The sequence below is a fragment of the Cottoperca gobio genome, chromosome 20, assembly GCF_900634415.1.
Source record: "Cottoperca gobio chromosome 20, fCotGob3.1, whole genome shotgun sequence".
NCBI classification, from domain to species: Eukaryota; Metazoa; Chordata; class Actinopteri; order Perciformes; family Bovichtidae; genus Cottoperca; species Cottoperca gobio.
In genome coordinates this window covers 14816054-14844023 of record NC_041374.1, presented here as the reverse complement: position 1 = coordinate 14844023, position 27970 = coordinate 14816054, and the positions used below count along the sequence as shown (strand labels likewise).

The following is a 27970-nucleotide window of genomic DNA, read 5'->3' as shown; positions in this document are numbered from 1 at the left end:
ACACCCCTGTAAATTGTGTTGAGGATCCCTTGATCTGACAGTTATGATTATCTTTTGCATACCTGACTGACATCTCTATGCACTTTTTCTTCCCACCCTCCCTCCTTCCAGCCTTTGCTCCTGAACATCCCTATAACTGAAAGTGTCCCTCGTGCACCATTGCGAGTGATCCATGTCCCTTTTAGACTGCAGGAGAATGGCGGCCTTTTATGGTACGTAGTCATTAAACACTGTGGAAAACCCTAATTTACATCCCCTTCATTAGAGGGCTTTGAGGGACCTATCAATAGAAATCAATAGCTTTCCCTCAGCTTAATCAGGCTCTTCTTTTATCACCAGCTACAGAGGCAGCACATGACAAAATGCATAATTATGGTGAGACAACCGGCTTGATAATAGGCATATATTTATGCATACCAAAGGGATGAAAGTGACCAAAGGTTAGGAATATGTGCTGGATAGGGATGGGAAATCTGGGAATGGATAGGGTGAGGGAAGGACAGGGAGATAAAAGGTAGGAGGGGTGTTCTCTGGGTTGGCGTTGAGAGAAAAAGGGAAAGGTTAATCAAGAGCATGTGGGAGAAGGGAAAGAAAGGAAGTGAGCCAGGACCTGTTACCCTGTCATTCTGTGTGTTCTCCTGGGGAACACTTACAGGTGGCACGCCAGCGCTGGGAGTGATTGCTTATTTAGGCCCAGAGGATTCTGGGTGCAATTATGGTGATAATTGCAGATTTGAATGAGCACATCCTTCGGATGATAATGGGCACTAGGACATGCTGCCAATCAAGCTTCATTAAAAGCACAATAAATAGCAGCTCATAAAGGATGAACGGATCTCGGTGCGTGCCCCTGAGTAGCACTTGGCGAGACAATGTTTTCATGTTATTCGTACTGGCTGATCAAAATCAATTGTATTAGTTATAGTCCATTTGATTCCTATATCTTTATGTGTGTGGGAGAGCAGGGAGCGTACATTAAGCCTTTTATGTGGATGTGGGCAATTACGTGGCTCATTGGGGTGTGAGGTGGCTTATGCTACTAGGGTGTGGGGTGATGGTGAAGTCCTTCTATTTATGTTCATTACAAAATCAATGCTGCCCGTTATTGGGCATGAGGTTGCTTAAATAGCACATGTGATGTTAAAGATATGTAACGACCTAATTGTAATCTATAAACCACATAGAGCCACATAGAACTCAAATCTATGGCAACACTTAAAGAGATAAAGGATGGAATTCGCCTCGATTTTGCTGTATTTTATCAAACACGTTTTTATTACTTTTAACTACAAAACCCTTATCAGCTGTTTCTGTATGAATACTAATGCTACATCCTCCATGTGCACATTGAGTCCGGTGAATTTCAAAATACCCTTTAAAGGCAAAGGATTCTAGATTTCCCCTATTATATGTTCTGAGAAAGTGTGTGTGCCTTACTTATATTGTACATACAGCATGCAAAAGTAGGAGGAGAAAAAAAAAATACATCTGCATTTCTGAATTAATTTTCCTCACATTTCCCAAATATATGCCTACTTATACATCCGTTGAAATACAGTACATGTCATCTTCTAGAGAGAGAGAGAGAGAGAGAGAGAGAGAGAGAGAGAGAGAGAGAGAGAGAGAGAGAAAGAGAGTTGACGAGACTGTAATGCATGGGAAAAGACCAAACATAGATCTGGAAAGTCCAATACATGCAATTAGTTTAATCCCTGAGGCTGGTCAAAGAGAAGACCAGGCTGACTCCAAACTAACAGCCTCGTAAATTTGTCTCTTTGACCCTCTAGGGAGAGTCAGTGCTAGCATCAGCATCTCAAACATGCACCACTGGGCTAGAGGAAGCAGACGGGGCAGTGGGAGCCAGCTGGGGATCCAGAAAAAGGGCCACAAAACAGGCTATAAAAAAGACTACTTGAGTCCATATATACGTCCTACATAATAGGACCCATTGCCCTTCTCTCACCCACGACAGCAATGAAGAGAGTTGGCCTGTATATTACCACATTTCTGCTCCAGTTTGTGATGGATAAAGTGCTGTGGAGTGGAATGGGAGAAGATCAGCGAAGACAAGATCTTCATCAAATCCAAAAACTAGCAGCAAGGCACTTCAATATATCTTTCAAAGTGCTACAAATGGAAATTGCGTCGTGTAGGGACTGGGAGCGGGGGTGGGATTTAACGAGGGGTGAATTTGTCACTGGCAGTTCAAAGGAGGCCTGTGCAATATCTAGATTATCTGCAGGAGCTTCTCCTCTTCGTCCTCCACCCACCGTGGGGGTACCAAGTTGATGGGTTTCCTGGAAAACAGAACTGGAATTCTCCAGTGTAAAAATATTCATATGGTAAGAAAAAAGAGCTGGAAAGCTAAGCACTGGGGAAGAGCAGAAATCAAGCACAAAGAGGCACCACTATCACTGTAACAGCCAGGTAGCAGGCCTGTCTCCATACATAAAGAAGATGGATTCAGCCGCCGTCCCTGAGAGCTCCCCAATGCTTGGGCACCCCATTGTGTAATTAGTCAGCATGATCGTTGACGATGCATCGGGTGTCACTGCTTATAAATTCCCCTGAGAATACATCAACGTCTGTAATGGGTCTGAAGAACAAGAGCTGCAAAAAAAGATTGGTGGGGGGGGAGGGGGGGGACTGGCGGCAATTTACGTCAGTAGACTACCTCTACAATTAGGATGAATATGTCACCCCAGCCACGAATAGATGGGTGTGAAAGAATATGAATGAGTGCTGCTCATCAGTTTGCTATAAGCCACATGTTTGTGCATAAGGGAAAAAGGTCACAGGTTGTGTAAGTGTACTCAGGGGTACAGGCAGGCTGTCTGCATCATGATCATATGAGCTTGCAGGGCTGTTTTTTTTAAACGTGAGTCAATGGAAAATGAGATGCCGATTAAGTATCCATATGCCACAGCCTTTTCACAGCCAGCATCTTCATTCTGCCCTGTATAATGAGATATGTTCAAAATTCATCCGTGTGGTCGTCCGGGCTCAAATGTCAGCATTTGGCCTCTCAGGTTGGCCGTGTCGCTCCCAAATGCATGCAAACGTACCCCTGCAACACAGACTGCAACACATAGATGTGGAAGGAGGCTCAAAGAAGCAGCCGCACACTCTCCCTCTCCCCGTCTCTCTTCTCCTCACTTTACAGACATTTGTATTCTGTAAAGTCACACTGCCTGCTGTATTTATAGCTTGGCTGAAAGCTTATTCTGAAGGCTTATTTGGAGAGGTGAACTTGTGAATTTGCAGGCATGCAGAGGCAGGTCAAACAGCAAGGATTCAGGTCCATCTGAACAACAGACCCTCTACTGACCTCCTCCTCCCCCTGCTGCTCATCCTCTCCCTTATTAAGACAGGATTATAAAAACTAGTTGAAGTGGGAAAATGCCAAAGAACAACAACAAAATAAGCCTCAAGCTTTTTGAACTTGTGATGAATATAGCTTTGTAAGTAAATCACACTTTTAGGCTTTAGATTATACAGGAGCACATCACGTTGTGCTTTTGTTTCAAGAACCAATGGTCAGTCTATGTGCATACATACGTATGTGTGACCCCTATCCCACCTGTGTTTTTCAACCTGACCTGTTGACAGAGGTCATGAGCCATCTAAAGCTGCAGTTGGGGTTATGCGGACGCCTGTCTGTGTAATAGTCATCCTTTGATCCAGGAGGATTTGGCAGATGTCTCACACACCACAAGGCTTAGGCCAAGGATGCAAACTATGGCACAGCCCCCCTTTTTGCTTCTGTTGGTGGATCAAAGCTACACTGAGTCTCGGCATGCTCTATAAACACGGCCACTGGCCAATAAAGGAGTAATCCAATCACTGAGAGTGTAACATGGGTCATGTGAACATACCTAAGGTCAGGGGCCAGTCACAGCCAATCAGAATGAGAGAAACAGAGTGTTATAATCCTGGGGGTACAATTTCAACAGAAGTTTGACAGGAGTTCTGAGAGTTGTCACAGACTTGTTCATTTCCTCGTAGAGGGGAAAAGGCTGAACTGTTGGGGCTTCAGTCTGACTTTAAAATCAGACAGTCTGTTATTTTTTATCTGATCAATGCTGATTGAAATTCTATCAGATTATCTGGTTTCTTGCTCTGGCCCCAGTATCTCCACGCAGCAGATGATGGGGCAGGCTTCTTAAATTTGGGCCCGTTGGCAATCTTACATCAAGTCAAAGGCTTAGCTCATCTTTATTCCATCGCCCTGTGGACTTTCATTTATTTCAAAGACAGAAAGATGAGGCATTTTTGGGAAGATGGACAGCCTTTGGAACCTACCGCGATGATAGAAAAAGATTAGATCAGCATTACCGCTGGTCATTTTCGAAGGGGAGAGGGACAGATAAAACATTTTTAGAATCTTCAGAGGAAATCAGCATATATCGGCCAATCTGCCATGATTCATGCAATCAAACGAAAGCATTTGAAGCATATAGCTCTCTCCCAGCATTTCTTTTCCTCTTTCCCATCTTCATAAAAATATCCTTTAGTTTTTTCTCTTGCCTCATCTCTCTCCTTTCTTTCTTTCTCTTTCTTTCCATATGTTTTTATCTCTGAATGCCTCAATACTCCTCTGTAGTTACAGGGATAGGCCATGAATTCCCTTCTGACCCCCTCATCCTCTCCCACTAGCCTGGTAAGTGACAGCTGCAGGCTGGACAAAGGCCTGATAATACCCTGGATTTGTCAGGCTCTGACTTCACCCATGTTCTCCTGTGACTGATGCACTGACAGTGGCGCCTTGCCAGCTGAAAACCCCATTTCTAGATGGGGGCTGTTGCTGTTGTTGAACTGTGTGTGAATGTGTGTATGTGTATCCATGGTGCCTTTCAGACTCCAAAGTAGCCCATATGGGGTCCTTGGGGGACCTAAGAGGCCATCATTTGGGATGCCTGCCTAAGCCATGGTGGTGGCGTGGTGGGAGTGTGGAGTTCTGATTAACAAGGGAAAGAAGCAACGCCTGTAGAGCTCCAACAGACTGTCCAGCATGGTTGGTCTCTGGTGTACCGTTCATCTCTTGCTTCTCTAGTGTGAGAAATTAAGAAACAGCTTTGCCCTGCAGGGAAGCACAGAGGGCCCTCAACTAAGAAAAAACGGTTCATAGAAAACGAAGGAAAGAAGTAGTTCTTCAGCTATCTCTTTGTCCATTTAGAAAGGTATACTCCTCAGCAGTTTAAAAGCCCCTTTTGCCTCAGCACACGTGCAGCCTGCCACCCCCTCTGCCCCGACTTCATCCAATTTGCTTTATTACCCCAAGGACACGTGCTATAACCACTCTTCTCTACAAGTCATTACATTTCAAACACTCCTTTCTTTCTCTCTATTTCATTCTTCTGCTTGAGGGATTGCCAAAATACAGGTGCAAGTGAGAAATTGGCCTTGCAGCTGTCTAAATTTGAGGGAGACACCATCAATGCCTTTTGCACAGCCTTTTCACTGGCAAGTTTTATGGCTTTAGTTCCAATGAGAACGCACTGGAACTGATCAAAGGCGCTTGCGTTTCGGCGCAGTGGATGTATTACTCGTGGTTAGAAGGAAACAGGTGTGACCTTTTCTACAAAAGAGGAACTAAAAGTGTTCTGGGTTGTTTTAAAACTTCCAATACTGTATATGAGAAAGAGAAAGAGGCCGGTGAAATGGCTTGAGGCGATGGTTTGACAGAGCCAGCTGGATGGCCAGAACATTCGAGTAAATAAAAGTTTAAAAAAAGGTGGATGCTGAAGTGCAGTCCGGAAATGGATCAATTATTCAACCGATCCTGTGCAGCTGCTCAAAGTCAGAGTGAGGGACAGATGGGAGGACAGACAGGACGTCATAGTGGCTGTCCATTTGAAGTAAAGGCAACTTACTGAGGCCGGGTTCAAAAAGTTAGTTTTCACTGTATAAAAAAAGATTTTTGATCGTATAAATGTGGTTAACAATAAGACGGCATGTTGTGCAACATTGTACGGGCATGGCTTAAAATTGATATGGATGACAGTCTCTCTGAGAACTTTCTTCGCCTCAATGCTGGCAACTTTTCTATAAGTTATTTTCTGAGAAGAAAGGAGCCAGGCAGCTCCTGACAGCTTTCCTCCATGAAGAAAGAGATGAACTTTGAAGTTAAGGCTTGTAATCCCAATCCATTGATTCAGAGGCACTCGCTCACACTGAGAGAGAGAGAGAGCGAGAGAGAGAGAGAGAGAGAGAGAGAGAGAGAGAGAGAGAGAGAGAGAGAGAGAGAGAGACTTGGAGTATGGTTGGGACTGCATAATGTATTCACACAGGCACAAACACACACTCTCGCACTGGCATGCGTACTCGTCATAGTAAGTTCAGAGCAGTGCCCCTTCATAATGAGACAAAGCTGAGCTGCATGCTAATGATTAAAGCTAATCATGTGCCCAAAACTTGCAAGCACTAACAAAATGAATTTGCTGGATCATGCCCCAGAATCTAATACAGTGAATCTTTTTTTTTCAAAGAAGCATATGAACAGTATAAAAACACATGTGTGACAGCCCAAATCTCATAACAGGGTGAATAATTCCCATCAAATATGAAATTTTCATGTCTATTTCTGTACTGTGCAGTGTCACGGCTGTTAATGTTGAACAGAGGTATCTGACGAGTCAACATTCCTCTTCAGGGTAAGGAGAGTGAAGTGTAAGTGTTAAATAAGGTGTGAAGGCCATAGGCTATAGTATCCATCTAAACAGGTTAGCTCAGCTTTTATGAGCCCATCAGGCCTTAAAGACAGCTTTTATGAGATATCAGCTAGCTTGACACTAAGAGGCCAGAGGAGAAGTGAGCTGGGGTATACTATATGACCTTGGCTTCCAGTATACTGTTTTATGGACCCTGACACCAAAATATGTGGTTTAAGTATAGGTTGGCGCCGTGAAATAGAAAATTGGTTGCTGTATTTTGCATTAAGTGACCTCAAATAAATGTCCAGTGAGGCTGGTGTGCCGCAGCGACGAGTCACCTTTGCTGGTTTCTCTTTTAAGTAGCACTCCAAAGCCCAGAGAGGGCTGGAGAATTTTGTTGAAGCACCAGCTAGACCAACGACAGCAATTAGACAAGAAGGAGCCGAGTAGATCTTGAGACGAGTCTGTCCAGCCAAGTATAGATGCCTCAAGTGCCGTGCGTTAAATAGATGCCACATCTGAAGTTTGAAAACCTGCTATGTGAAAGTGAGCACATTCTTGTAAAATGGGAGGTAGAAAACCTGCAAAACTACTTGATTTTAACATGTTTTGGAACTATGGAGTATACAAAACAAAAGGGAGAAGCTGCTTGTTCCCCGTGTTTCTCAGTTTTGGTGTACTGCCACAGTCATAATCCCAAAGAAACAGTCCTACAGAGATCTCCAACCTGCCTGGCCAGGTCCAACTGAGCTCATCACACAGCTGTGTGACCCTGCAAACCCCCTGCCAAACTCCTCCTTTCCCACTTACTTTTTAACTTTGCATTCTGAAACAGCTTCATCCCTCAGCTGTTCTCATGTGCTGGAATGCCCACAGGCTGCTTATTAGAGAGGAACACGTTTTTCAAGCACAGCGTACCACAGCCTCAGCACAGTAGCAGGAAAACAGACAGTCTGCAGGGGAGCAAATCAAAAACGGGTCTTGGGGTGAGCCCCTGCTAAAAACCAGAGAATGGATTGGAATAATACAAAAAGTTGGTGGTGTCAGCTACCATGAAACCTCATCTAGTGTGCCATTTAAAATATCTCTGATTTTAAGTGGTGGTAACTTGACTTTCACTGACTGAGGTCTGAGACAGTATTTGCTATATCAAAGAGGATAATAGTTTTTTTGCATGTTCTAGAGAATTACATTTTATGAATGATTTACGGACTATCTTCCAGAGGATTCCACAGTGTTTCACATCTTTTTATCTTCAGGGAAATATTGCTGTATGCTGATTTGAACACTTACAGAAATAATTAGGCTGCAGTTGACTTTTAGATGTCTGATCTTTTCACCATCACTTCAACATATCCACCCAAAAACATTTAAAAACAGTTGTCATTTGCAACTGCATAACTACGCAACAATACTGTACTGTGACTTTGACCGAAATAAAAGCAAATATGCTGTTTACTGTGTGTTAACAGCATACTGAGAGTTCACCATCTGGTGTCTGCAACATAATTTTCATAGCATTCTGTGATGAATGAAAACAAATGTTTGCCTGGGGGTTGGGAAAAGCACATAAAAATAATCTATGGTATGCTTTGGAACACGGTAAACAGTGTGTCAAAATGAGCTGGGTGGATTAAAACACTTGTATGGTCCTTTAATGCAAATATATGCAAAACATATCAGCATGTGAATGAGCAGATGCAGATATTCACATGCAGCTGACCCTCTCTTACTCGCTTGCTATTCTAGCACGGTGCCAAAATGACACACTCTCACAGGCTACCTATAATGAAAGGCTAATATTAGATTTCAAATGGGCATTAGGAACACTGGTGCATTGGCCACATATTACATATGCATTCAGAAATGTATCATTTGACATCTGGTGTATAATTTTCAAGGTTTTCTTCTCTGCTTTGTGATATTTGTGGTAAAAAGCAGAACAGAAAACCTGTTTTTTATTAGGTCCCCCAGGTTAATTCTGCAAGGCCTACACCTGTAAAGTATCTCATTTACTCCAGTGTGGCATCAAACTGTGCTGAATGCAGACAATTGCTCCCTCTCCAAATGTCAGTGCCTGGCGCTCTGCGGGCCATGAGCCATGAGCCAATGGTAAATAATTCACACCAACCTTCCGTAGGTCTCCTCGCCGTCCCCTACACAAGCAGCCCCCAAGTCTTCTCTTCCTCGACCCCCTGTGCTGCCGCTACTTCCTCTATAAATAATTAACGCGAGAGGCACGGTGGGATGCCCGTCAGTCAGAGCCCAGCTAGAGCCAGGGCCACTTTAAACAATAACAATATTGATAGTGGGTGTAATAAAGCAGAATTAAAAAGATGGATTCCAGTGAATATTTTTGCTTCTGGCGCAGCTGGTCCCAGCTTTAAGTGGTGAGCAGAGGGAAAGGGGTGGGGATATGGGACGCCTGGTTGGCGGTACTTGGAATGGATGGAGGCTGGTACAGAAAAAAATTAAGGGAAGAGAGGAGGGAAGCTGTTGCCCCTTTTACCCTCCCCACTAACCCCTGGCGTCCTGTACTGGCTGCTCTCCTGTCTCCTCCATTACTGGATTAGGTCTCGGAGCCCTCTTCTGAGAGCCAGAAAAATAGAAGAGGGAGGAGGTCAGGGGTCGTGACCTTTTGTAATGGCCACGCAGACGGACGAGCGAAGGAAAGAAAAAGATGAGGCTGGCAGCATCATTTCAATTTAGGCTATCAATGTTGTGTAATAATCAATGTGCGGGTCAAGAGGTTGGCAGATACTGACAGATGGGGAAACAAAAAGAAGAGTAAAAGGAAAAAAAATGAGAGAATCAGAGCTAAATAAAAAATACTAATCAATGTTAACATAACATTAGAATGATTTTTCTCCCATCCTTAAACATAATGACCATAGATCATAAGCACCAAGAAGTGATTTACATGACACATAAAGCTGCAGCAATATATTTTCATTGGCCCAGAATTATAATTATAATATATATTGTAATTCTAGTGGTCTGAAAGAAAACTAGACTTCTGCATCTCCTCTTTGGCTCTGTTTTCAGGCAGACGCATGTGCACGTCCCTTCGGTGAAAGCCTGATTTGCCTGATTGAGTTTCAATTCCAGAATTGGCAAGAACTGCCTACACTGCCAAACAACCCAAAACAGGAAGACCGACTTCTCAAAAACAGAGTTGAGCAATATCGAAGAAGAGTTTCGGAGATATAGAGAAAATCTTGCTAATCTAGTCTTGTGCTCACGGCTGTGGCGAGCCTTGTGAGCTAACGTAACGGTTTAGCTGTTAGCAACATTTTTTAGCCTTTTTCAGAAAACAACATACCCTGTGGTACCACTTAAATTGCATTATGCTAAAAGGTTATTATTGAATTTTTGCCCAATAATGCCACGAATAAACTGCCTCTTCCAGATTTAAAGTGTATTAAGAGATTACTTTCTGGTGAACAACAATTTGGGGGATGTTGTCGTTACTTATTTAGAAATTGTTATTTATTTAGCTTTTTATTAAATTTAAATTTATGTAAAGCATATTCACATATCAAAACTCCCTGTCCTGTGTGTGTTTTACAATGTTGTAGTCCATAAAGTCACAAAGTCAAATCAGAAATCCTGCCATTACTGCTATCTCCCATCAACCTCCAGGAGCCTTACATATGTTAATGCCCCTTCAACTTGTGACCCTCACGTTTATGACATCATTATCAACCCAGCAAGACATAATGTTGGCCTGTCACCACCATGATCAATGGCCACGGTGGCTCTCTGCCTTAATGAAGCCTTAACGTTGCCTTAAACTGCTGAAGCTGCGACGAGCCTCGGCTTGGCCGTCACTCGGCTTAATGTGAGTACGCATCCATCATCTTATATCAGGCGTCAATCAATCAAAAGCCCCTGTGACAGCAGGGAGCCCCCCCCCCCCCCCCAATCCACAACTATGACCACTGTACCATACACACCCACACACCCACACACACACAAACAAACTCATTGGCTATGATTATGATCTCAATTATCATCATCACTGCGGGCCACCACTTCCCCTGTGACCGACATGCTAATCAGGAGCACTGGCAGTCAATAATCAAGGCATGAAAAAGGCCATCGGGGACAGAACTGGTCAAGTTTAATTACATATTTGAATGTCAATTGGTATAAATTAATAGGCTTGGACCCTGCAAGAAAAAGTTTGGAGAAAGTCAACATACAAAGTCAACATACAACACTAAACGAGAACTGGTTTGAATGATTTAGTATTGAAGAATATATGTACATATTCCAAAAACTGATCTTGTGACATTGCAGTGGGGCCAAAGGTGACGTTCGAGTGGATTTGTCCTCCCTAGAGATTTAGTGGGCCATAACTGTCCATGTTCAGCGCAACAGAAAGCTATGAGGTCAGTTGTGACAAGCTTTTAGTCTGCAGGAGAGCTTCAGTGGCAGCGTTCCCAGTGCACACACATGCTTATGCACACACACTCCACCCCCTGAATAAGAGAGGCAGCAGCTAGAGCAAGTGACAGTGGTTATTTCTTTAAGCTAACATCAGTCCTGTCCTGTTGTTTCTTCTCAGCCACAGGGATTTGAACCAGCGTAACTTAAGATGAGCTTTGGGCCTCAGCGAGCACACAGAAATCTGATAATGTTCCTCCATGCCTTTCGACAGACAGGCATTAGCTAAGGATGACTCTGTCAGGAGCCCAGATTGTTAGCATTTCACACAAAGAAGTTTGATGTTTTGTCTTTCTTTCTCTCTGCAGGTGACTATAGGAGGCCTTCCCAAAATATGAGCTGTTATCACAAGACAGATCACAGTGTAATCTCTTCTAATCCTCCAACTAAACGGAGGAAGGAAAAACAGAGCTGTGACGAGAGTGAGAGTGACACAATTTGAGAGGAAAAGACAGAATTTGTAAGTCTGTATCCTAAAGAACAAAAACATCTATCTAATGAACTTCTTTTACTGTGAAAAACTCCTGTCTGCCGTTTCAGCAGCCACAAAAGAAAACTGCGATTTTAATACAGGAGCTTGAAGTGAAATATCACAGGGATGAGAAAAAAGAGAGATGGCAGTTCTCATAAAACTTCTCTCTCTGCGTGTGTTTTATTTCACCTCAAAACACAGTCCCTCCCTTTGGCAAGGCTTCATGTTCATAGACAACATCCCTATAAGGATGTTAAATACAACACAGCAAAGCACTGAGCCAAACTCCTAATGAGAGAATTATTCAGGCCTGGTTAGGTGGCTCACTGTGGCTTCGGGGGTTCAGGCTGCACTGAAGAAAACTGAGAGGCACTGATGACAAAACACTGTCACCTTCAGGTGGTTTAAGGAATGGGTGACGGAGAAGCCGCTTGTGATGGTACTCCCACAGCCCCAGACAAGCCACAAAGGATTAGCCCCTTGTGCTAATAAAAGCGAGCAAGGTCATGGGTTCTCCCACAGATGGCCAAAGTGGTGGTGATGTGTGAACGAATGCTCCACTGAGTCGAATCTAAATTTAGATACTATGACTACATCTGCCTGCATACACACACAAGCATATACAAAATGCTCATTATCACTAACCCCCAGGATCGGGGGGGGGCATGGGAACAAAAGCATTAAGTAGAAGTGAGCCCTTTAATTATAGGCCAGTGTTTGGAGAACCCTCAATAGAGCTGAGAACAATAGAGGTCTTTGGTAATGCTCAACCTGCTGAGTTAACACATATCCTCCAGGTATGACAACACACACGCACACACACGCACACACGCACAGCCAATGGCCATGCCATGGAAATGAAGATATAATTGCACCGTTGGTAACTGAGAACTGCGTGGCTCGTCCAAGTGGTGTCCTTAATATCTGAAGCACATTTAATTAGCTTGCCCCTCACACTAAGTGAAAGCTAATATCCTATTTTCTTTACCTTAATCTTTAGCATTTAATTTAAAGCTGCTAGGGGTAAAATACTTACCTAAATATGTATGAAAAAAAACTAATTAAATCCGACACTATAGTATAATAACTGTAGGAAAATGAGAATATCAAGTGGAAATTAGTTTATGTGTCCCTGGGAGAGTTCATGTGAATTGTTAAAGACCAAAAACCACCTCACAGAAGGCAGACATTAAAACCATTAAATTAATAAAACACAATTCCCAACAGCTGTATGCTCTATAATAAGATGTAGTTAGCAGCTTAAAGGACAGTTAAGATGATACTAAATGAGTAAATTGGCTTACTTATGGTCTGAGTGTGGTGAGTTGCTATATGGGTCCTGGTAGTGGTGAATGTGTAATGGCTGAGACCTACAAATAACTTGAGTGCTGATTGTGACCATATGACCAATATGAGAAGTGACAGCTTTCCCTGTCAGTGCATTTGACAGGCTTAAGGATAACTCTACATGCCTGGCAAATTGGATTGGAGCTCTGGTGGCTTTGCAAAGAAGAAAAAAGAGAGATGAATTCTTCCCCGCCTCCTTCCTCTATCTTTTTTTCTCCCTCTCACTTTCCCCCCCACCTTCAGAAATTCTAAGAAGTGAGTGATGAGCCGGTAATAGGTAATAGTTTCTATTTCATGTTTTAAAGTCAGAGCAGGAGGCTGGCCTGGAGCTGATAAATCATCATTGGTGGAGATTAAAGACCATTATCACCTTTAAACAGTCATACCCCTCCCCCTTTTCCACCGACGCATTGGCAAGGTGATCTTGTGAAGAAGACGGGGAAAAGGACAAGAGAACAGGCTTTTGAAACTTCTGACGGCACAGACGTGTCTGAAGAACACCATTTGAGGTCAACTGGGAAAGACATCATGAAAGAGACTTTAAACAAACATCTTCAACGTGACTAGAGCTGGAGTCCAACCCTGCCTGTCTTTCACCAACAACACGTAACATCCCAAGAGACTGTCAGCTGTCAGTACATTTCCAAGTCTAATCCGTCACCATCAGGAGAGAATTAATGAGCAAAAGAATGAGCTCAACAAGTGGCTTCTACGATTTTGCCACAATCAAAACCAAAGCGTTATCAAAAATAGCTTTAATAGGCCTCGAAAACCCAGTTAATATGGCAAAGCTTAACTTATACCATATTCTGGGATCTTGTAAAGATTAATGAGAGGGGAGAAAAGGGAGAGAAAGCATATTGATGTGTGAAAGAGAGGCAACAACTTCAATGAGCAAAAGCAGCTGGTACCAGTAAATGGAGGTTGCCAATTGGCCTCCATTCACAGAATGCCAATCTCAAAAGCAAGGTGTGGTCGCCGTGCCAAAAATGGAACCAAAAATATCAATTTAGCTTCCAAAAGTCACTTTAACTTGGTAACAAGAAGGACTGGTCTCTTTTAAAGTTTTGTTTTCACTTTTAGATCTGAGATTAGAACATTTTGTAGCAACTGGAATCACACGCCATCTGTATCCGACCAAGAATGCATTGGCTTTACCACAGAGTACAAATAAACAGTCCAATAAAATAAAACAGCTGACTGACACTCCGTTATTGGCAGATTTGTGTTGATGAATGGCTAAATGTCAACGTTTACTCAGGAATCAATTGCAAAATCCTTAAAATCGAATCACATGTTATAAAGATAAGCAATAAAATTGTTACATTGATTTATTTTATTTTGCTTCTGCAGCTTTAATATGTGTGTTTTTATGTGCTTGTATGTGTGTGGCCCACCCTGAATTCCTCTTATAACGGACGGAGTAAAGTGAAGTTTTTCCGCTCGTATAAGTTTGCTATGCTTATTGTAATATATCTTCAGGCTGTTTTAGAAGTGAAACCTAGTCATTTCACTTCTGGCAGATTACGATAGTTTTCCTTCGCATACGTCCATATTTGCACAAGGTTATTACAATATTCCCCAAGTGGGTGATTTCCAAACTTATCAAGCATGAATTGGCTATTGCTCCACTAAATCCAATATTCTCCACTGCCCTGGTTATTTCAGTAATGGCGGCTTTGCACAAAATCGTCTACAGCGCTAATGGGTTGAAGTGGCGATTTTTCTATAGATGCGTTCAGATTAACTTCCCGTGTTGAATGGGAATAGATACATAAGACAAGACCATTCCAGACAAGTCAGGTCCCTGTGTCTAGGATGTAAGTGGGCAAAGATTATGTGACAGCATTGGGAGTAATGAGAGCTCGCCACATGTTCTGGTCGCTGTGCCCCTTCAAGAGGAAAATCTCTGATAATGAACTCTAGACCTTTCCTCCTCAGCAGCCCAGACAGACAGAAAGAGAGAGAGAGAGAGAGAGAGAGAGAGAGAGAGAGAGAGAGAGAGAGAGAGAGAGAGAGAGAGAGGGAGAGAGAGAGAGAGAGAGAGAACTGAAAGAGCCTGACACCGTTATTGTCGTGATCACCATATAGACAGGCTGCCTCTCATTTTCTTCTGTCTTTTCAAACACACAGTAACACACTCACTCCCATAGGGTTACATATAACATGTGGACAGGAAATGTGTTCTCAGAGTGACACCCATTCACAAACAAACAACAACATATAGGTTCATACACACAATTTCATGGTCTCCACAGAGTGAAAATAGGTTTAGATTTAGTGGTAAAATGAAAAGCAGCAAAAATCTAGTTTTGTTACAAATATAAATATATAACACTTTTGTCGGCAGCCACTTACACTGCTCCTCTCCCCGCATGCACACACCGGCAGCTATCACAAACATTCCAATACGTATAATCAGACAGCATTAGGTCAAGTCAACAAGTCAAATGAATTGCCTATGAACATAATTCATTCTTCATGTAAATTCCATGTATATTATTGTCTTTACTGTATTTTCTATTAGGTTGGTTATTCTGTACACACAACATATATTGTATGTCTGTCCTTTTTTACCTGTTTTTTTGGGGAGTTTTTCCTTATCCGAAGTAAAGACATTAGGGTGTTGTGTGCTGTACAGATTGGAAAGTCACTTCAGGCAAATTTGTGATATTGAGCTATATAAATAAAATTGACTTGAAAGGCGACATGGGTACAAAATGTATTTTCCAATAGGCATTACGTTGTAAAATCTTAGTTTGATACTCCTTTACTATTAAGTGTGCAATCCATAAAGCAACTGATTCTGATTGATGGGAAATCTAGTGCAAATTAAGTTGTGCAGGTTTGTTCTCACACACACAGACCCACACACACACAGACTGTAAAAACAGAAGCAAACCTAAAATGTGTGGATTTGGAAACATAGCAGAGACCCTTTCACACTTGCACATAAAAGATACACTCACAAACATTATGTACTATTACTTACCCAGAATCTCCCAAACTGTATTTAGCTGTACACTCTAAAGCTTAAATCTGTACACGCCAATAGCACTTTTGCTCTTTCGGGCAGCCTCACGACTACCTGAGCCAGCATCTGATTTCACATGGCCATCTCATCGATCACAGCTTATAACGTCTGAGATGGACAGCTGCTGTTGAGAGCCAAAGGTCCCTGCTATTACAGAGCCATCTCATCCATTAACTTGCAGATCAATGGGACAGTTACTGAAATGGCCCTTGGTGCAGTGTGTCATCCAGCCCAGACGCTTTAACTGCTTTGGTTTTGCACTAACTCCTCTCTCGCTCACCTGAGCCCGTGTCTGTCTTCACGGGGCCGTCCTCTCTCAGCTCAGCTGTTTGTTTGGGAGATAGACTCTGAGACAAGACCGGGACCGGGACCAATGACTTGTATTAAAGTTTGATGGCGTCGCCGGGAGGGTTTTTTGTTGGCTCGTGTTCTTCACAGTGTCTCTCTGATTAACAGGTTGCACGGAAACAAAAGTCACTTTATGAATAAGTAATGGGACTGCCTGGACACTGCCAAGTTCCCTTTTAATTGAATTAAGTCACATTTAGTAGGAAGCATGAGAAGAGAGGAGAACAAATAGACTACCCTCCTCATTTGGATATTAAAGTGAGGTATGATTACAACGTGGTAGGGGATTAACAACTCATCATTTAAGACAATGGAGATTCTTGTTGTGGCTCCATGTCAAAGTCACCACACAAGCAGACACTTGGGAACTCAAACTGAAAGAAATGCATGCAGAGGGTTCAAAGGAGCCTTAGACAACAAGGTTTTTCTATCGGCCTTTTCTCACGCCTGTGTACATCCATACAAACACACACAAACACATGCATACACACACCCTGCCATTCTTTTCATTCTTTTTGGACTGACCACTGAAAGCCCTCCAAAGAGAAGGAATCAAATAAAGCCGTCAGTGGATGGAGATTAAAAGGAGTGCTACACAGTAAAAAATCTGATTTATGAAGCTCAGGCCGGGTTGCTACAGGGGTTTTGGTGCCATGGTAACCCAGTGAACGCTGAGGTCGAAGGGGCAGTTGAATAAGGAGCCATAGAATGGGGAGAAAAGAAAGGAGACTTTTAACCTCTCACTGTTCACATCTTTTCATTAAGCCTCAAGCCTTTACCAGACTAACACATAAAAGGTAGAACTTCAATAGAGAGGTCAAAGTCCTCTTCATAAATTACGAATTCTCATTGTCTCATTCAGGCCAGAAAAGACCTATTTGTGTCCTGAATGAGAAGAAGGATTTAAAAAGGCAACAAGTTCATGCTTTTAACTTGAAATTTCTCTTTTTAGACTCCTGTGCTGTTTATTTCTGTTGCTCTCTTTCCGTTCCCCCCCACCCCTCTCTCTGCGTCTTCCTCTCTCCACTGTCCTTTATTGTGAGTCCATCGCTGTGCAGCCAGTCATTCTGCCAGCCAGCCTGTGTGGCAGTTCTGAGACCCACTGTGCTTACTGCTGCCTCAGTGTGTTGTTGTGTTTTGTCTGTGGGAGCTGTCCTGTGCCATGCTGCTGTGTCCGGGGCCAAGGCCCGTTCCTATTGTCTGCTGCCATATGGAAGCCAGCACCAACATGGAGATAAGCCTGTCCTCATGCTGTTTCCTGACCTTCTCAGGCACCCAGCTGGCACTAAATGCAGAAATAATTATTATCCCAATTACCAAGGCCAATGCTGTCTCCTCTTTGTGTGCTGAGGGTGAATGAGAGGGGGGGTCCTCTGAAGTGCTGGGGGAGATACTGTGGAGGGAGGTCCCATACAAAAGGGGACCACTAAGAGGTTGGGCGCATGCCGCCTCATAGACTGTATATTAACTTGTCTGCCTCTGTAGAGGTGATACAGAGTCTATAAATATTGCTGATGATTTGATACTGTGCTACTGACAAGTATATAGGTTGTTGTTTGAATCTAGTTGTAACAAGCAAATGCTATTCACACACGTCTTGTTGAGATATGCAATGGTTGGGGTAATAGATGGTGGATGCCACCCACATAATTCTAGACTGTATTCATAAGTTAATCATAATACATTTTAAAGTGGATGCATTTTAAAAACAAGTCGTGAAGTGATTAAATAAATTTGTATTTGAATGAATTGCAATTAAAATATAGTTAATTATTTATTCTTAAACGACTCTCTAAACGAGTTAGTTTTTGAAGGGCTTTTACATTTGACTTTGTTAATCCATTATGCAGCACAATATTGAGCGCTCACACAGTAAAAAGGCCTGTTTTTAGCAGACATAGCAAAGAAGTGAATAATGCTGCAGGAGTAGTTTAAGAAGGTTCTTTGGGACTTTTTTGACACTTGTTTGAACGTGAAGAAGACAGCCAGCACTAACAGCAGGCGATCAATTAAAGATTTTGAATAGAGTATCACTTTAAAAAAATGCCATATCACCACACAGTGATAGCTAATTATGAGACAGACGCTATTATTTCTGTTAAGTTGTCACAGTGATCGCAGGTTTAACAGTAGGAATACAACATTCATGTTACAAAGTCATCTACCAGCAATGTGTGCTTGCCTGTTCTTAAATCAGCACTGCACTGCGACAAAAGTTGAGCTAGGTTAAACTATTTCGCCGGAAGACTCACGGTTGAATTTTTTTCTAGAGCCCTCTGGGTTGACGTAATGGCCTCATTTAAATAAATAAGGGGGCTGCAGAGGACTGATGTCAGTTTATTTCCACCTTCTCTACGTGTTACTCTTTTAGTTCCACACCATCTGGCTGAACCAGGTGTAATGTTCGGTGAGAGGAGAAGGGCAAGTTGTCAATGGGCAAGTTTTGAATGAGACATCCTGACTATACATTGAGTTCCATAAATAAACATTGTTCAAAGGGAAGTCCTTAAATACTGCAACAGAGACACAGGTTTAATAAAGTTGGCACCAGCCTTTAAAACCTGCTAGTTTCACCTTCTCACCTTCCTCTAATCAGTTCCTGGTGCACACTGGAGCTGAGGACACCGAGGTCTGAATAGGAATGCTCAACAGATGTTCCAGCCTCCCAACGGCTGGAGCATCTGTGTCATAAATGCTGTCGGACACGCTGAAAGATGGATGGATGGACAAGACAAGTGCAGAGCTTCAAAGCCAGGGCAGGAAGAGGAGAAATGTTGACGGATTTAGCTCTCACACAATGGATGTGTTCACTGCATGTGGAAAAAGCCTTGTGAGAAAGATGTCTTTGCTCTGAAGGCCCCCCTCCTAACACAGTGGAATCTGCTCCAAGAGTCTGAAGCAGAGGTGGGAGGGGGAGGCACAAGAGGCGAGAGAAAGTTAAGGAGCCCTCAGTCGCAAAGCACTGTATGACATGCAGTGTGTGAAGGGACTCGAGACGTCACCCGAGATTAGCATTTTGGCCGTCGGCATATTGGTTTTTGACTGCTGCCATCTTGTTTTTTTGGAAGCAGAAGTGAAACAGGAAGGTGGAGCTGAGTACAAACAAACACTGAACAATACATTTTTAGGCGATCAAAATGGTACAATTAGTAGTAGCAACCTGTCAATCACAAGGTAGCACGACCATAAAGCATACCCTGCTTTATCGTCTATTTTTCAGTAAATGGGGCAATAATTTACTAAATGAACATAATGCTGTATTGAAAATTAATTGAAATGAGCAATTGAGACCATAAACTCACTAGGAAAATGTTTACTGAGGTAATAAATCAAGTGAGACGTAGATTATTTTTCTCATAGACTTCGGACAATCGGACTTCTTTTTGTAACCAGTGCAGTCGCCCCCTGCTGGCCATTGGAAGTAATCCAAGTTTAAGGCACTTCCGCATTAGCTTCCCTTTTCAGACCTGGAGGTTGCCGCTTGGTTGTAGTCGTCATCTGTACTGAATACTATGTAACCAATATGGAAACCCAAATGGATGAACTACTCGGCTGTAATAAAATAACATACTTGCAAATGTGCAACCATAAACGAATACGAAGCAGCCAGCCAGAATGCAATAAAAGTTGTAGAAGATGGTAGGCGAAACATACAAAAAAAAAACCCACTGAAGGCATCATTAGTGCCAAAACTGTCTGCACCATCAGCTCATCTTATCTCTGCACTTTTATTGCTTTCTCTCCCTGTGGTGAAACGCTAAGGCTGCTTGGGATGTTGCTGATTCCTCCCCGAAGATTTTTATCCTTACTGAATGTCATGGGAGCTTTGGGCGCTCAAATCACTTTAGAAAGCTGTATTTTATTGTGTCGTTTTGCTTCAGGGCTCAAGTTCCAAAGAATGAAGGGAAGGAAAGAGGAAATATCATATCTATGCCAGGAGAAATTATCTCACTTATCTTCTCGGGATCTCTGTAACGTTTCCACTAGATAGATAAATAATGAGGTAAATGGAGAAAAAGTGAGGCGGGATCATTATATAGCTCTGTAGACCAATGAACACATCATGTCTTTATCGACTTTGGCCTGTCAGAGCTTGTCCTCTATTTGATACATAACAAAGTAGATCCACCTCCTATACTTTACAGCCTAAGGTGTTTTATAGGGTTAAGCAATTTTGGTGCTGAAACTGGATACAATTTTAGTCTTTCACATTGCAAGAAGCATCAACGGGGGGTGACCCCAACAATGCACACCTCGGTGGAGTAATGAAAGCAACGGAGGGTGGATTTGAAGAGATAAACCTCCCAACACTTACATTCAAATGCTTCTATCTCGTCTTGCTTTACTCCATCACATAGCAAATGTTAAGAAGCAAAGAAAAGAACAGCGGGGTTGATTATAACAGGGTTGAGGATTATGTCTGAGTGAAGGCACTTTGAGTTATTTAAATCTGACCCCTTTGTCAAGGAACAAAGCCATCGTCGGGAAGGTGCATCATGACTTAAGCGAATGAAGTGAATAAAAAAAAGGCAGCAATAAAAAGAAGCAGATAAGTGAACTGCCCCTCTCTGCTACTCGGCAGTGTTCATTAGCTCAATGCTGTTCAGGTAACGGCTTCAGAACAAGCAGTGCCAGATTGGATTGTCCAGTGTTGGCAGGCTCCATCCGACCGGGAAAGCTGACAGAGTCCACTTTTAATTAGGGGCACCTCTATGAGAGGTCATTCAGTAATGAAGAGGTGGCAAGGTGGAGAGGATTTGTGATACCGGTGATTTAATATCACCTTGAAATAGAAGGAGAGAAAAACTGAGCTGCATACCAAAAACACTGTTCAGAGTTTAAAGTACAATGAAGCCTTTTTGTCAATCACTTTTCGCATTAAACATTAAAGAGTCGTAAGAGTCTGGGCCTGTAGTCTTACAGACTATACACTGGGGCTTTCTTGTGTCACTCTTGCCTTGCCAACACTGTGATCTTTTCCCTCTGTGTGTGTGTGTGCGCGTCTTTGTGTGTGTTTGTGCCAATGAATGACAGACTAGCATTGCCGCGGGAGACGATGGGAACACCGACCTTCTCTTTGCCATTACATCCAAAAGATGAAAATGGCTCCTGTGTTTCTGATAGCCACACTGTGTCATCAGTATATCCATGATGGATGGGGAGACTGTTTCAGTGTGTGTGTGTTTGCATGTGTGTGAAGGGAAAATGTAAGAAAGGAGGTGACTTGGTGTCTCAGCAGGGGGATGGAGTCATCAAAGAGAATCCCAAAACCACTCATCTCCCTCCGCTGACGAGACACTGCGCTCACACTGGCTAAAGCTCAGAAATGTGTGTGTGGATATACTAGTGTGCCTATGATCATTTTCATTCTACAATCCATTGCATAAAATTACTTCTCAGAGCGCCTGACCTCCATCTGTCTGGTAACGTTGGTGCCATATTTGTTTTTGTCTCATCTGCTAAGAATCAAAGACAGTAATCCCGTTAAAATGGGCAGCATCACAGGCCGTCTTACAAGAGGAAATGTGTAAGTGGGATTTTTTTTTGTCTGTCTGTGAGAGGGTTTGTGGATGTGTGTCTGACACAGGAAGAATATCCAGGACCTGACGTGACTCCTTGTCAGCTGGCTGCCACAACTTTCTGTCTGCCAACGCACACACACGCACTCACACACACGCTGAAACATGCACACATTCTTTGTATCTTTGACAGAGTCCCCAGAAGACCCTCACTTACCCCAGCAGACAGTGCCCCAGTCTGTCTACAGTACATAAAGACTCTCTGCTATCTCTGCTGATGTCCAGGGTGCGTATGTGAGTGTGTGGTTCTGCCTTTAGGGGATACGTGTGTAGTTGAGATGGAGTTCATATAGCTCTTTTGTTGTCATCACATCTTCCTGATTGTGTCTGCTGGATTGTACCCTGGAGAGACTGAAGTCAGTCAATGCTCAAAACATCCACACTTGACAACAGTACTTTTGGGTCTTACCATGCAAGCTTGCTGAACAGTTAAGAAAAACTGGGTGTTTCTATTAAGGTTATACCAGAATCAGACTACACAATAGCACCCCAAATGTTTCAAATGAATTTCTACAGAAACACTAAATCCTTTTTGCATGAAAATAAACTTTTAGGTGGGAGCCAGAGGGGTCTGGTCAAATCTAATTAACATTGTTTTGCTGTCATTCCCAACATTTTTGACCTCCTTATTAGCTGTCGAGGGTAGAGGGACAATTCACACTTCTGTGCGACAGCGGTGGCAGCGGCGCAGGATGGATGAGCTGAAACTTGAAGGGCTCGGGCAGGTGGAATGCTCTGAGTCTGATTCAAAGTCATCCGGATTTTCTGTCTGCTAAAATGTCAAATGACAAGCCCCAGCACACACACACACGCACACACACACACACACACACATGCCAACGTATCGTCTGTGTGAGGAAGACTGCATGACATTTCACTGATCCTGACAGGGACAGAGAGCAAAGACATAAGTGTAATGGCCTCCGAGCGCAGAGCTCCTGCAAACAGATGATTTTGATATGAACTCCATGCTGAGTCATGTTTAGAATCTGACTTTGACGGCTTAACAGAGCAATTTTAGAACTTATTGCAGCTGTTCAAAGCACGGCCAATATTAAGATGTACAATCTTCATGAGAAGGATGAAAAAAACCCCTCCACCAATGTTTGTGTTTTCACCACATGGCAAGAAACATCTACAAAGATCTGTCATTCCGTACGGGTGAACAAACATGGGTCCATTGTTGTAGGTGTACAGTAGGTGCCATTAGGGCTACACGAAGTGCAGTTTCTTTCATTCAGCAGCTACAATTGAGAGTCTTTAGCTGATTGCTTCGATTGATCGTACAGGGCAGTAAGGGAGTCAGTCACAGAACACCCCGCCATTGACTCCCTGCACATGGGAGGGACTGAGCAGCATTGGTGTAAATAAATCATGTGTTAAAATTATATTCTGATGTGGGGCCTTGAGTGCATATTGATTTGTAATTATTTGTACTAACAGTGGCGAGGGAGGGACAATGCCATCCATTACTGTGTGAAAATAGGCAGGGGGATCAATGTGAGTGGAATAAGGATTGTGGTGAAAAGCATGGCGGCCATTGCTCTGTCAAAGACGATCATTAGCCCCGAGCAGAAGAGAGAACGCTTTCCGCCATGACCACGGCTTGTCTTTACAAAGCTGATGGTAAATTACATTCCATTTACAAAGGAAAAATTGACCTCACTACTCTTGTGGTGGCACACGAAGCTATGTAATAATGGTGTCTGTGGACCGGGGGCAACCATCCATTGCTTTCTGCCTTTTTTTTCTCTTTTTACCACTGATATCTTATCACTTTTGTGGGATTTTGACACGTCAAAGACAAATGACGTAACGAACTGAGATCATAAAAAGGAGCAGGGAGTGAGGTATTAGCTACGCACACACAAAAGAATGAGGTGATGTCAAGATGGCCTAGCATTAGGGTTGAAATGTCAAGGTAGAAATGATATCAAAATAGGACAAACACAGAGCCATGACAGCAACATACAAAGGATGTCCATGGTAGTCTGCACTATGTGATGTCATAAGAAATATATTTGGTCTTTTGAATATAGAGATGACTCATTGTGTCAAGCCTAATATGTGTCTTTTCTGAAACACTAAATTTCCCATCATGTAGACTAAACACTGGGCTGCACAATGATCCACACAGACAAAGGAAGGCAAGGTAACAGAGAAGTAAATAGGTACAAATACTGTGCCATACTGTTTTGTACTGCACACAATACAAGACAACTTCATTCCAGGGAAAAAGGCTTTCTCTAAGGGAGAAATAGATCCAGAAACAAGGAAACAGCTACAACAACACTGTTCCCAGTCTATACTAATTAATACAGGGAGCTCTGAAGTGGAAAACCAGCAAAACAACACAAAGAAACTACTTTCTCCTCAGTTGGAAAATAGGAGAACAAATGTGAGCTATCTAAACACATTAACCCAAGCCTACGGGCCCAGAAAATATAAACCTGCTTAGCTACCCGCCATGTACACATTCACCCACACATACACACACACGCACCACGGAAAGAAAGGCAATCTCATCCTCCCATTATGATTTGATAGCTCAAATTGTAGCAATGATTCAAGTGTAGTCCTGTGGGTTTTGTGGATGAGCCCAGAGCCTGTTATTTCACCACTGGGCACCAGGGGAAGGGGAAAGGATGCTATTGCAGCCACCAAAATGACCATTAAATCACAGGCTATGAAGACACCATGGACTGTGAAAGAGCGTGCACCTACTGCTTGATGTGTCAGGGGCGTGAATGTGTGTGGACATAGCGCTTTGCTACCAATGTTACCAATGCAATTGTTACCTGGGTGTCTGAGCCGAACAAGTGGATATTGTCGGACGCATGGATGCGTTGCTAAAGTGCACATTGTGTCAGTGAAGATTGTATGGCAGTGTATGACCACTGAAGTGCAAATTGTGTGTATACAAATTCCGTGGATGTGCAGGAAGCGTAGCCAAGGCTTTTTGTGCATCTCCTCCTCAAATGGTAGAGGTCATGAGAGTAAGAATCGTGCACCTGCCTCATATTATCATATGTAATATAGTGTGTACACATGCTGTATAATACGGTTCCAGATAGGTCAGTGGATATGTGATGAAATGCACATGTTTACAATGCAACTGTGGCAATTCAATACATAATGTATGTATCCATTGGGCTTTGTGATGTGGTTGTGTTTACAAACAGTTCATGTTTGCCTGTTCATTTGTAAGTATGTTTGACACCATGACTTTTGTTTTTGTGTCACGCGCTGTCACAACCAATTAAAGCCATCACATTTGCTGCTGGCCATGCAATGAGAACATAGACACAAATTATTATGTGTCCCTGTTCATTAAATGATTCAGCCCTTTGACATACTAACATTTAGGCAGTCTCTTTTTTGTCTTAAAAAAACTTGGCGCATATCTTTGAACTTTCATATTGGATGGTACACTGCAGGGCACTATGACCAGTAAACAATGTTGGGAGCAACCCTAAATGATTCAGGGGCCGAGAGCTGTACATGAGACCCAGAATATGACAGATATATATATAATATATATATATATATATATATATAAATAGTATGTACTCAGACTGAGCTGTTGTTAAGGGGCATTGCAGCTAGTGAGAGCTACTCCTTTTACTCTCAACAAACTGCCAATCATTACCCATGTTTACAAGAATAACCTTGAGCAAAACCAGGACATGCCGTATCTGCGAGATGCCCAGAATTAATACAGATTTCATATTTTTGCTCTGCCTTATTTTGTTTAGGTAAACAGGCTGATTCAGTATTGAGGAGCACGCTAATAGCAACGTGACTTGGCAAGTGTTTTCACAGAAATGTGAAAGATGATGTAGCTCTTCCATGATGGCCTGATTTCTACTGGCAAGGTCCTTGGAGGTAGAAAGAAGCTCCAGCTGTGCAAAGGCCATCCCTCCCTCTGCTTCACCCCTAGCCAGGAGCTACATGGACGGGTTGTGGGAAGGTGGGTAGCTCTTTGTTGGATCTGACTGTGCTAGGAGCTGACATATTGGGGGTGCAAGACTTCCCTGTGCTCAGCTGAACAGAGAAAAAAGCAGCACTTTCCCCATGTGTGGCATCACACTGGCATACATTGGCACACTTTATAAAATCAGGATGTCAGTTGGTGCAATTGTGGACTAAGCTGTATTGTGGTAAAGCGACGGGTAAAGACACAAATAACACAAAACCTTTTGCAGTGCTAGCCAGAAAACAAACAGATGTGAGGAGGCAACTCAACAAGCAACAATACATCTGCTGAATGTGCAGGATGATGGTTATAATCTACCACCTGTGACACTGATGAAAGCTACCAGAGGCCAAGTGCTTCACTCGGTACACACAGATGCCTTGATCCGTCGACAAGCCCTGGGTTCCCATAGAAACAACATATAGGTGAACGCAACAGCTTGTACAAGAACGTCGTCTTGAACATACATGCTGTGCTTTCGTCTCCAAGATAAATCTCTCTAACAACTAATAAATCGTTATTACTTGTTGAAACATTTATGTGACTGTAATGAGACCGAAGATAAGTCAAACTTGCATTTTTACCCAACAATTCAGAACAGGTTCAGTTGCCCAGCATGGCTCAATGACTTAAACATCCACTACAGTTCTAATGGACACGTGACGACTGCTTCAAGGTTGTTAGAGTCATACAAGTGACAGATAGATCTCCCTCACTGTAACTTTAAGAGGTGGCACATCAAAGGCTCACAATAGGACATCTGTCGATATCTCAACCCCCTCCCTGCCTCGGCCCCTGGATAGGGTAAAGGGAACGCTGGAGAGAAAGAGAGGAAGGGGAAAAAAGAGAGGTAGAGGCTTAGCCTTATCTCCTCCATGCCTGCCTACCTCCAGAGGTATGAGCTTGGAAGGTTTCAAAGTGCCAGGGTTTGGCCCTTGTTGCTGCATTACTGTGTTTCCAATAGACCTGTATGGTACAGCTGAGGGAGCGGGTGCGTCTGAACCTAGATGTGGCAACAGCTAAAGGGCTTCTTCAAAGTCAGTCCAATGAAAGATGTCATTTGTTTTATGTTCATAAATGAATGCATTTACAGGGCTGTAGGCAACAGAGCCAAGTAAATTCCGACCCAGCGTCCAGTTAAGTTTGAGTAAGTTAAGTCCATAGGACCAAAGCAAAAGGAAAAGTTATGCTTAAGGAGTTGAATGAGCTGATACTCTGAGATTCACAATCAACTTTCTCACTATAAATGCAAACATAGAAGTTTGAGGCCCCTCCATCTTATATATATATATATATATATATATATATATATATATATATATATATATATATATATATCGCATATACAACAACAAGGTTGCCATAACCTTTTCTTAAACTCCCCCCCCACCTACCTCCCTCTCAGTTCACCTCAATCTCTTAAATCCCTGAGTGTTTACTTAGGAGAAAGAAGGGCTGTCTTTTAAAGTCCAGCTTCAAATGACATGTGTGTAAACAAGAAGCCTTCTGGCTTTTCTCCAACATGAGATGTGACGCCATAATTTATCCTGACAAGCGGGGCTTCAAATTGGCATTTATCTTAACAGGCCAGGGAAACAGCACTGCAGTGAAAGTGACACATGTTAAGACTCAGCATAACAGAGCCAGCAGAGCTTTTGGGGGGGGGGGGGGGGGGGGGGGGGGGGTTGACAAGTCAAAGGTCTCCCTCTGTGAGAGTTGACATGGTAAGGATTAAAAAAGGAAAATTGCATTAGTTAAGTCATTATGTGGGGTTTGGTGTGTGACTTTTGACTTTGGGAATGTCCATGTGTTAGCTCGTCAGGAGAGAAGTATGTCACAGGTGGGAGCCATTCTGATTCTGGTTAATCTGCGTTTGTCATTTTCTGGGATGAAATGTTCTCCAGACATAATTGAATCCAAGTACAAGATAACAATTCAGTCTACTTGTGGATTCGGGTTGATGATGGAAACAAAATAAACAATCATTCAAGGTAATTCCATAAAGAAACAAAAGAAAGAAGAACCCTCCCGAAAAGCAAACAAAACACGGTTCACACTCTCCTTTGAAAAGTCAGACATTTGATTCATTATTACCCCTCGCCGAAACTATTC

At 42.8% G+C, this 27970-nt stretch overlaps 1 protein-coding gene across 1 annotated transcript in view; it reads right to left on the bottom strand.

Moving 5' to 3' along the window:
• The window catches only part of LOC115025632 (partitioning defective 3 homolog), a 313173-nt gene that overhangs the window by 14785 nt on the left and 270418 nt on the right, over positions 1–27970 (bottom strand). The window lies entirely within an intron of this gene.